Source organism: Cryptomeria japonica, chromosome 3, assembly GCF_030272615.1.
Source record: "Cryptomeria japonica chromosome 3, Sugi_1.0, whole genome shotgun sequence".
Taxonomy (NCBI): Eukaryota; Viridiplantae; Streptophyta; class Pinopsida; order Cupressales; family Cupressaceae; genus Cryptomeria; species Cryptomeria japonica.
This window is the reverse complement of record NC_081407.1, coordinates 893,465,220-893,477,488: the sequence shown is the minus strand read 5'-3', so window position 1 is coordinate 893,477,488 and position 12,269 is coordinate 893,465,220. Positions and strand designations below refer to the sequence as shown.

The 12,269-nt window shown below is 36.8% G+C and overlaps 1 pseudogene; it reads right to left on the bottom strand.

Annotated features, from left to right (window-relative positions):
- Positions 1–1,140: 1,140 nt before the first annotated feature.
- On the bottom strand, positions 1,141–11,588 carry LOC131059780 (peroxidase 9-like; annotated as a pseudogene).
- Between the last annotated feature and the right edge of the window lie 681 nt (positions 11,589–12,269).

Here is a 12,269-nt window from a genome sequence, read left to right as displayed (position 1 = left end):
GAAATGAATAAATAAGTTTGTCTACAAGAATCATATTTATTCATTATTTTTTTATATAGTGTGGCAAAACCTCACATTCATAATTTACTAATGATGTACATAAAGAAAGGGAGAATCCAAACTTTTGTTTATTGGGAAACACAAATCTTTTAGAGGTCAACAAAGATATGGGGATTATTGTGAGGGGCATAGAGTGCGCTGAAACAACAAAAATAAATGCATAATAATGACCTCTAAATAATTCATGGCAGCAAAAAACATTGTGAAGTGGGTTTCAATAGAGTGCTACAGAACAAAGCGACAATTTGTCTCGATTGTCGGTGATGGGATTGATATTTCCCAAATTAAATTCATTCAAAAAATTGCTTTAGAAACACCTCCCCTTCTTTGCATATAATTTCACAATCTCCATTGTTTTTCCTTGCCCCTTGGTGAACAAAATCTCGTCAGAATTTAGGAGTCCTCTATTGCTCACCAATAGCTTGAAATATTAGTTGTCAAATTTGGTAGGAGTTACTGCATCCAATGGGGAAAGATTGTTATCTCCACCTAATTGTGTAACTTGTCCTAGGGTTAATCTAGTGTTCTAGGAAGGATGATCTTTTAAATACAAGGACCATGTTAAAGTTTTCATAGTCTCTAAATGCATTAAAGAAAAGAAAGATGAAAAATGTGTTCAACTTGAATCATATCACACCTCAAGAAGGACAGAATTAGGGACTAAGGAAAGAAATAGACAACCAACTATTTGAGCTTTAATATCTTTACATATAAAGAATAAACATCTTGATTGCCTTATTTTAAAATATTCAAAATTTTATATTATTTTATAATTTTTAAACAAAATAATATAACTGAATACAAATTAGACATTTAAATCAGGAAGAATTTTTTTAATTAGAGATGAATAAATAAGTTTGTGTAAAAGAACCACATTTATTCACACTTTTTTTAATCAGGTGTGACAAATCCTCATGTTCATAATTTTACTCAGAATGTAAACAGAGAAAGGGAGAACCAAAATGAAGATTATTGGGCGGGGCATAGAATGCGCCAAAACAACAAAAAGAAATGCATACTAGCGACCTCTGACTCATTCATGGCGGTAAAAAGTATTGCAAAGTGGGTTTCAATAGAGTTCTACAGAACAATGCGACTATTAGTCTTGATCTACCCTCGATTGCCAATGAGGGAACTGATGTTTACCAACTTAATCATCGATTCCAAAAATTGCTTCAGAAACAGCTCCTCCTGTTCCGCATATAATTTCACTGTCTCCATTGTTTTTCCTTGTCCCTTGGTGAACAAAACCTCGTCAGAATTCAAAAGTCCTCTGTTGCTCAGCAATAGCTTGAAATACTAGTTGTCGAATTTGGTAGGAGTTACTGCATCCAATGGGGAGAGATTGTTATCTCCTCCTGATTGTGGGCAAACTGATCTCAGCTTAGCGGAATAACTCTTCTCCAGGGTGAAGTCGGGCTGCCCATTTCCACTCTGGTTGTACAGCCTTTGTCGAAAGCTTGTGCAACGAGATTGACCAGTGGTGTGGCTGCCTGTATAATTTTATAACATACAGATTGTTTATGGTCAGCTTCATTGAATAACCACTTGTTGTTTTCTCACTTCAAAAAAAAATGCAAGTAGAAGTGCAGAAGATACCTGAAAGTGCTACTAAGTCTATCTCTTTGAGACCTTGGCGTTTAAACTTAGTGATAAGAGTTTGCAGGGTTGAGTTTGGTGCAGGGATGTTATTGTTTGAGCCTTGCAAGGTTGCACTTGTGGAATCCCTTCTCACCAATGTAACTTCCCAACTGCGTCCTCCACTCTGCACATCAAGATTAACATAAATACTCACAATTGGGAGATGAATTTCTGTATCTAGTTGATAGTTTCTTTTAATTAATGAATCAAGGGGTTTTATGATGAATGGTTAGATTTTGCAAGTGACGTAGTAAGTTGAGTGAGTTTGGTCATGGAAAACTCTATGGTTAAATAAACTTGAGTCATAGTAATACTTGTTAATGAAAGAGATGCGAATAAGATGCTGAAAGAAAAACAAAATTAAAAAACCAAACACAAAACTCATGACACGTTTTACGTGGTTCACCATAAATGGCTACATCCACTTTGAAGCAGGGGAAAATTATATTATTCTCAGTTTGTCAACAATACAATCAGCTGCAGCTTACATCTCCAAAATATATGTCAATAAACAATGTAATCCTCTCATATACACAAGCAAACACAAGAATACAAGAAGGCGGGACACTTGGAGGGAAAAGAAGTTTGTTGGGCTTCATATACCCAACAATCTCCCACTTGAAGTCCAATGATGCTGCAGCAACCAGAGATTTCCCCCACTTCAATCTTATTGTTATCCTTTGACAAGGCCAAGAGAAGTCCAACAGAATTCGAACTTCTCTTTAGGAACTACCTTAGTCAATGCATCAGCCAGATTAACCTTTGTGTCTATCTTGACAACCTGCAATTTCCTTTCCTCAACCACACTGCGAATGAAATGATGTTGTATCTCAATATGTTTGGTACGACGATGAAACACAAGATTCTTACCAATTTGAATGGCACTACTACAATCACAAAACAAAGTAAACTCTTTTTGTGTACATCGTAAATCATGCAACAAGCATTGCAACCAAATCAACTCCTTTTCTCCTTCAAATAGAGCCATATACTCGGCCTCAGCTGTGGATTGAGCTACTGATTTTTGCAGCCTCGAAACCCAACTAATGGCAGCTCCGACAAATGTGAAAAACATAAGTTGAAGTAGACCTTCGCTTGTCTAAGTCCCCAGCCAAATCAGAATCAACAAAACCTTGAAGGTGTACATGATTCTTACCAAAGCACAATGCATAATCCAATGTTCCTTTTAAATATCTCAAAATCCATTTGACAGCCTCCTAATGAGGTTTTCTGGGATTATTCATGAACCTGCTCACAACTCCCACTACGTGAGCAATATCTGGGTGGTTGCAAACCATGACATACATGATGCTACCAACCGCTGAACAATATGGAATACCCTTCATAAATTCTTGATCTTTCGGTGTCTTGGGACACAGATCCGAAGATAAACGAAAATGACCAGCAAGTGGTGTGTTAACAACATTGGCTTTAGCCATGCCAAATCTGTCCACAACTTTATCAACGTATGACTTTTGGGACAATCGAATCTCCTTCTTTTGTCTATCACGAATAATGGTCATCCAGGAATTTTCTTTTCTACCCCTAAATCCTTCATTGCAAATTTGGTAGCTAATTCTTTCTGTAATTCGCGAACAATCCTCATGCTTGTTCCAGCTACCAACATGTCATCCACATAGAGAAAAAGTATAATGAATTCACCATTTGGAAGTTTTTTATAGTAAACACGTGGATCAGATTCGCATCGAATGAAGCCATGTTCAATCATGAAGTGATCAAATTTGATATACCACTGTCATGGGGCCTACTTGAGCCCATACAAGCTTCGCTTCAATCTACAATAGAGATGTCCCTGCCCACGTTTTACAAATCCCTCAAGCTATGCCATGAATAACTCTTCATCTACATCTCCATGAAGAAACACGGTCTTGACACTGAGTTGTTCCAACTCAAGATCCCATGCTACTACGAGAGCCAAGACTATGCATATCATTATCATTTTCACAATAGGTGAAAATTTTCATCAAAGTCTATCCCTTTTTGTTGAGCATGGCCTTTCACTACAAGCCTAGCCATGTATCGCTTTTTCCCCCCTTATTCCTCTTTCAATTTGTTGACCCACTTGTTTCTTAAGGTCTCCTGATTTGGTGGAAGAGGTACCAAATCCCAAGTCTAGTTTATGAGTAATGAATTCATTTCTTCAAGCATGGTAGCCTGCAATTTATCATAATCAACATGTTGACAAGCTTGTTTATAGTTTCCAGGCTCTGTTTGGTTTGAGATAAACAGTGCAAGCTCAGTTTCTTCACAAAATAATAATTCATAATCAGAGAACTTAGCAGGAGGTCTCCTCTGCCTGGTGGAACTTCTTAATTGATTCTCTAAGTGAGTAGTGAACTCATCTACGCTAGTATTATCCTGATCATTCTGTGGAATCATTTCTCCTGTAATTGGAGCTCGAGTACAATGAATGTTGAATTCCTATCGACCATTCTACAAATTAGAATCACCAGACCATGGAGGATTTAGATCATTAAAATGGTCAAATGGCACTTCTCCAATGTGAGAATCCTCAACAGAAATATGTCGAGCTGTTGTTCGTGCATTTAAGTGTGTGAAGGAGATATGGTTTTCTTCATGAAGACCACATGAGTAATCTGCCACGAGACTATCTACCACGACATGTGAATATTGCCTTGGATGTGAGCCTATAGGGGGGGCATTAAGGGGCAGACATGGAGTATGCTGAAGGGATTATGTGCCAAGTCGTGATCCCTCAAACCGTGAAAGTTGCTTAGTGCCAAATATTAAAACGTCTTTAGCAGTCCCTATTCCGAGTTATGATGGCTCTGGAAAAAGACATGGTAGCTATGTTTGATTCAAACCCCTTGTTCCAACCTGTGATGATTAAAATTATGCTATGAGAAGTCATTATAGGAGCTCTTGAATTCTTCATCATTCTCAATCTGGCTAGAGGACTCAGAACTTAATTCAACCATGGTGGATGGCATAGGGACTCCCACTTGATGAGAGGTTTGATGCATAACACCAGTAGTGTGATTTGGTGAAGAATAATTTTGAAAAATGGATAGAGGAACATACTTTGTATCTAATTTTTCCTTAATTTGAAGCACAAGTTAAGACATTTCATTGAAGATAACATGCCTACTATGAAATTTTTTCTTATTAACCGAATCCCACAACCAAAAGCCAAATTGTTCTTTGCCATACCCAACGAAAATGCATTTCTGCAATTTGAGGACCAATTTAGTCCTCTTTTCTTTGGGAATGTGAGAGAAGGCTTCACATCCAAAAACTCAAAGATGTGAGTACAAAATCCTTTTACCCTATCATTCCTCTTCCGGAATACCGAAATCCAATCAAGATGAAGGACTTTGGTTGATCAAATAAATTGTTGTGTAGCAAGCCTCCACCCAAAATTCTTTACCTAGACCTGTGTTTGATAGCATACACCGAGCCCTTTCAAGGATTGTCCTATTCATCCTCTCGGCTGCACCGTTTTCTTGAGGAGTGAAAGGAACAATTTTAATCCTTCTAATACCGTTATCAGCACACAAAATCATCAAATTCTTGTGAACAAAATTCTCCACCATTATCTATTTGTAAACACTTAATCTTATGCCCAATCTGATTTTCAACTAAGGCTTTTAAAACTTTAAATTTGGAAAATACTTCATATTTTTTAGAGAGCATGTAAATCCATACTTTTCTCGTACAATCATCAAGAAAGGTGACGAAATAGTTAGCTCCTCCAATGGAGGTTACCTCAGTAGGCCCAAAAACATCTGAATGTACTAGCTCCAATGGTGTTGTCTTCGTATCACGCCCACCTTTCAAAAAAATGACTTGCTTTTGTTTGCCATAAAGGCACTATTCACAAAAGGCTAAATCCACAAGTTTGAGACCCGTAAGTTGATTCCTTGTGTGCATAACATGGAGCCCTTTCTTGCTAATGTACCCAAGCCTTTGATACCAAAGGTCGGCTTTGCTATCCTCAAACACAATTACAACTCCTACTTCACCATGACTCTCAAATATATAGAGACTACCTAATTTATCGCCCTTGGCAATCAACATGGTTTTGTGGGTTACCGTCCAAGTATTCGGAATAAAATTCACATTAAATCCTTGTTCAAATAGCTGAACAATGGATATCAAATTTTGTTTAAATTTTGAGACATGTTGAACATGATCTTTGAGCAGCCATGTTTTTCCACTTTCTAGTGGTAACAAAACATCGCCCTTGCCAATAATTTTGCAAGCTTTGTTATCTCCTAAGAAAACATTTCCAAATTGACCTTCTTGGTAGTTTATGAACGCTTCCATGCTTGAAGTAGCATGATAGGATGCATCGGAATCAAGTACCCATGAATTCGGAGTGGTGTCAGTTGTTGAAAGGATTAAAACACTATCATCCTTGTCATAGACGGTACTAGCTTTGTTGTCCCACACCTTCTCTTGTGCCTTTTTGTAATTTCTACAATCCTTTTTTACATGACTAGATTTACCACAAAACCAACAATCACCATTTCTATTTTTAGACTTCGATCTCCTAGCTGATTTGGATCTTGTATGATGATTATTTATGCCTCTATTGTGGCTCCTACCTCTATTTTTGGTGCTTACTACCATTAAGGCTTCCCCGGATGAAGGTTCTTCATTCTTTCTTCTCAAATCTTCGTTGAGAAGAGTAGCCGCTACATCATTAAAAATGAACTTGTTCTTGTTGGATACTGAAGTGCTAACGGTTGTTACAACTCCATCCCAGTTGCTTAGTAAAGGGCATAACAAGATAACAACTTTGCTCTCATCATCTTGTATCATTCCCACCGAATTTGCTTTGTTGATTAAGGTGTTAAATTCGTTGATGTGGTTTGACATTATACTTCCTTCCTTCATCTTGAGTTTATACAACTTCTTCATGATAAAGACCTTATTTGTAGTCGACGCCATTGCATACATGTCTGTAAGCTTATCCCATACCCCTTTCATTGTTGTTTCAGATGTGACATTGAAGAGAACATTATTGGACAATGAAAGAAACACCGTCACCCTTGCCTTTTTATCAAGTATTTCCCAATCTTCATCCTTCATCGAAGATGACTTCTTCGCTTTCCCCTCAAGTGCGAGTGAGGGGTCTTGCTTTATTAGCAAATATTTCATTTGTACTTTCCACAAACCAAAATTTTGTGTGGAGAATTTCTCTACCTTCACTTCTTCCATGACTCCGGAATTTTAACCACCGAAATCCCAATCAGCACTCCAACCTCACTCTGATACCAATTTTTAATGAAAGAAATGTGAATAAGATGCAAAAAGAAAAACAGAATTCAAAAACCAAACACATTTAACTCATGACACATGTTTTATGCGGTTCACCATAAATGGCTACATTCACTTTGAAGCAGGGGAAAATTATATTATTCTCAGTTTATCAACAATACAATCAGCTACAACTTACATCTCCAAAATATATGTCAATAAACAATGTAATCCTCTCATATACACAAGCAAATACAAGAATACGAGAAGGCAGGACACTTGGAGGGAAAAGAAGTTTGTTGGGCTTCATATACCCAACAGTACTGAGATGGATAAATTGCTAAGAAGTTCCAATATTTTGCTCATGTGAACATTATCTAAGTACGATGAGTGCTGAGTGAATCATTCATTCTCATAAAAGACCGATTCATAAAATATGAATCAACAATTTTGATAACAAAAATGTTCAATTGAATTTTCATATGTTCGACCGTATATCCATCTCACAAATTTATATCGTAAGTACACATATATACACCACGACACAAATACTGCCAAGAAAATAAAATCGAAGAGATTGAGGATGATCATTACCAAGACAACACAGCCACAAGCGACAATGATAAGAATATCTACGTAGGAGACAGTTTTAGGCTAAGTCACCAGGTTCGAATTCGAATTCGAAGTTCGACAACTTTGAAATTCGAATGAAGTTCGATGCGGAAAAAATTCGAAATGTATAAAATTCGAATTAAATTCGCCATATGTAATTTTTAAATTTTTTTTTAATAAATATATGTAATATATCTATAAATTTGCGTAAATAGTTTAACATTGATAAATAGATTTGAAATCATTACAAAAAGATGACACATTTATAAAATATAAACCGTAGGAAACATATGCTTTCACTATCGCAAAGATGTTCTTTTGTCAAAAAGGTACAATAACAGTCAAAAACTTTAGAACTTTAAAATAACTCTAAGTCATCAAGAGCACTTGGCTGGGATGCCAAATCATCATCATCTGTATCACTACTCAGTTCATCATCTGCAAAGTCAGGCTCATCTGCATTTGGCATTGCCATGCCTTCAAGAGTTTGTTGTAAAGAGGTGTTCTTTGCTGATTTGTTCATCAGCAATTTCAAATTGCTGCGAACATAGACAAGATCTCCCAACTTTCTAGTCAGCAATTTGTTCCTCTTTTTGGAATGGATGTGGTCAAAGCAACTCCAGTTCCTCTCACAAGCTGATGAACTTGCTTCCTGACTCAAAATTCGAATAGCAAACTCTTGCAGTTCAGGAGCTGATGATCCATAAGAGATCCACCATCTATATCCAGACATACGTGGCGAGTCATATTTGGCTTCTGCCCCTCCAAACATCCCTTCTCCTCTCTTGTATTGCCAACTTTGATCTCTGATTAGTGCTGCAATTTCTGGATTTGGTACATACCTGCTAATGGCTTGGTAAAGCCCTGCCATGATTTCATTATCACCCCTTCTATCAATAGAAAACAACTTAGGCTCCAAAAAGCAAGCTGCTGCATGTAAAGGTGTGTGCATCATTTTCCATCTGCAATCAACTGTCTCCCATATCTGCATATATTTTGCTTCTTCATTGTTTAGTGCTTTTTGAATAGATTCCTTACACCGGTCCATTCTTTCATAAAGCATGCCAAGGCAAGGAGTGTCACCATCAACCATACGAAGCACGTCAACAATTGGTTCACATACAAGCAAGACTTTTGTTGCACTTTCCCAGAAATTGCTGTTTAGGATGATTTGCTCTATGTTCTTCCCCTTGGGGCCTTTAGAAAGCACTGAACTTTCCCACTGATTGGAACATATAACAGACCTCAAAGCTGCTTTTTCTTCAACCACTCTTTTCAAAGTGATATAATATGAAGCAAATCTTGTTTCACAAGGCCTCAACAATTCCTTTGATGCATGCTGCCTATAAATACTCAATGTGAGACGATGATTCCGTATGAAATTTGCAATTGCTCTCCCTCTATGAATAGCTTCATTTATCCATGGGAATTTAGCCAAGTCATGAAGCAACAAATTGAGACAATGCGCTGCACATGGGCTCCAATATATCTGTGGGTACTTCTCTACAATCAGCCTCCCAGCTCCCACACAATTTGTTGCACTATCAGTTACCACTTGAACCACATTTTCCATCCCTACTTCAAGAATGGCTTCCTCTAATATTTGAAAAATATACTCTAAAGTTTTTTTGTGGTTCATGGTGTCAATGACTTTCAAAAACACAACACCTTCAGGACAAGACACCAAAACATTAATCAATGGCCTTTGACACATATCTGACCATCCATCACTCAATATAGTGCAACCTGTTTCCTTCCAAGTGGCTTTGACATCAGCTAATTTTTCAGTCACTCTATCTTTTGACCTCTGCAAAAGAGTTGTCCTGATAGCCTCTGAACCTAGGGGTGTGTACCCTTTGCCAAACTCTGCAATTTTCTTAACTGCATTGCGGAAATGAGGATTTCTCGCAACATTGAATGGAATAGCACTTGTGTAAAACAAATCAGCAACTGCATCATCCACCTGTTGTTTCTCTACTGGTTTCCAAAAGTTGTTCAGTGTTCCACTTTGTTTTGGTACACTCGCCGCTTCGGATTGCACAGAAGAGGAAGACATGGCAGATGTGAATCTAGATATATCTCCTTCAATTCTCTATTTCTTTTGTGCCTTCTTCATTTTCCCTACCGTTGAAGCAGCCAACTCTTTCTCTAGAATAGCTTTAAGTTCTAGAGTCGCACCTATGCATGCTTGAACACCTCCACCTGGACCCCCTGTATTAGCAAGGAAGTGGTCCCTAAGCCTTGTTAAAGTTCCAATGATATTTGCCTGACATATGTTACATTTGATGTGAGTTCCATTTCAGGTCACATGCTTCCATGCCTCAGAAGTTGATTTGGGAGGAGCCATTAAATGAAAATCTGCATGTTTGGAAAGAAAAATTAAAAAACACACTATTTTTATTTCAACCTTTTAAAAATATATAATATTAAACAATATAATAAAAAACCATTAATATAAAATTATAAATTATATAATAATAATATTAAACAATATTATAAACATAAAAAAAATTGACACCATATTAATATCATATAAAAAAATGAAGCAGAGATATATAATATCATATTAATATCATATTGAGGTGTGGCTAATTTCAAGGTAAGTTGACGAAGTTTCTCAATTTATGACTGGCTTCATTAAAGAATAATAAATATTTTAATGATTTGACATATATGATATAACATTGGGAATCTTCCATTCTCTTCATTAAACAATATTATAAACATAAAAAAAATTGACACCATATTAATATTAATTATTAAACATAAAAAATATTAAACCTAAAAAAAATTAATAAAATATAAAAATATATAATATTATATTATAAAATATTAATATAAATCATAAATTTTTAAACATTAACAATTTAACATTATAAACAAAAAAAATAATAATAAAATTAAAAAAAATGGCGGCTTACCTGTGCAGGTCGCGGACGTGTCAAGGCTGGCCGGTGGCGTCGCGGAGTGCAGGTGGCGTCGCGGGCAGGTGGCGTCGTGGGCTGGTGGCGACGTGGACTGCAGGTGGCGTCGCGGACTGGAGGCGACGCGAGCTGGTGGCGTCGCGGACTGGTGGCGACGCAAGCTGGTGGCGTCGCGGACTGGTGGTGGCGTCGCCGACTGGTGGCGGCCGAGCAGAGTGGGTGTCGTTAGCAACTCGCGTGGCGGTCGGGCAAAGTGGGCGCCGTTAGCAACTCGCGTGGGTGTGGTTGCAACTCCTGCGGCCGCCTTTTTATAAAATCCGCCAAAAAACCCTAAAACGCAAACCCAAAAAAATAAAAAAACACTTTAACAAACCCTAAATTTTTTTCCGAATTTAATCGAATTTAATTGATTTTTTGAATAGTTTTTCAAGTTCGCCGAATTTCGAACTTCAAGGTTCAAATTCGGTCGAACCTGGTGACTTAGGTTTTAGGGCATGCATTCTCCAACTCACTCTTTATTTGGTCGATTACCTCGAATCCTTTGGCTGAATTTTTGTTGGGATTTCAATTCTTTTCGCTCACAATCTTGACACTGTTGTCTAGAAACAATGATGCATCACACCCCTATTTGAACACACATTGATTGAGACAATGGAAATAACAATAGAAACTATAACAAAAAAGTTAGAAACTAAATCTTACAACCCAAGGAAGAGCTTGAAAAGCTAATGTATTGTGGTCAAAGTTTCTGTTAACCACAACACACCCACTATTTACATCAGTGTCAGTTTCATTTAAAATTTAATAAAAATTATAAAGCAAATAAAGAGTTAAAAACATGGACAGTGGTTGTAGTTTTGAATTTGTATTTTCAAAAAAGGAGCATTTGAGACATGAGCACATAGTTATAAGATCACAGTCATTTGAGACACGGTCACAAAGTCATAATATCGCATTTATTTGAGATATGACTGTTGTGGAAGCGGAAGCATAAATCTAGAAGATTAAAATATTGCAAAAGAAATTAGTTGCAAAGAAATAATATAGATAAATAAATGAAAAACAGAACAACACATAAGAAACTGATTTACGTAGTAAAACCTTGACAAAACATCAAAGAAACATCCACGAGACAAGATATCAGCAATTTTATTGCTATCATGATTGCTCTTGCAATTTACAATAACATCAAACTTGCAATCACTCTTATCAAGACTGGGCCCTAGTATGAAGAAACTTTTAAAGAGCTGTTAGCTGTAATCTTGACCAGAATCAACATAAAACAGAAAAAATAATACAAATACATATGCAGGCTTATTGATGAATTCAATGCATTCCAAATGGGAGGTCGCTGGATCAAATTTTGCACCTTTTTTTTTGGCACAGCCGACAGCATTGTGTCGTCTGTTTACGTGAGTCGCTATCTCCATTTCTATTTTGTGGATTGAAAAATGATTAGTTGAGCTAACACACCGACGTAGAGTAGATTCCTCCATTAACATGCAAAGTCAACAAACCTTTTGAGAAATTCATACGTTGGTCTTGTGCTCCGGAATTGAAACAACATTTGTTTAATGGAAGAATAAGTACAATAATGTCTGAAAGAGTCTTCGATCCAGAAATGCAACCTGCTCCCTTACAATACTTTCCACGACAGATCTCACATCTATATAATTTAGAATAAAACAAAGATCTTGTAAGACTTTATCAGCCTTGTTTGAATTAAAGTAGTGTAAACACAAAAAGTTTGATTGCTTCCTCCCACTCCACATTATTGTGGATAAAGAT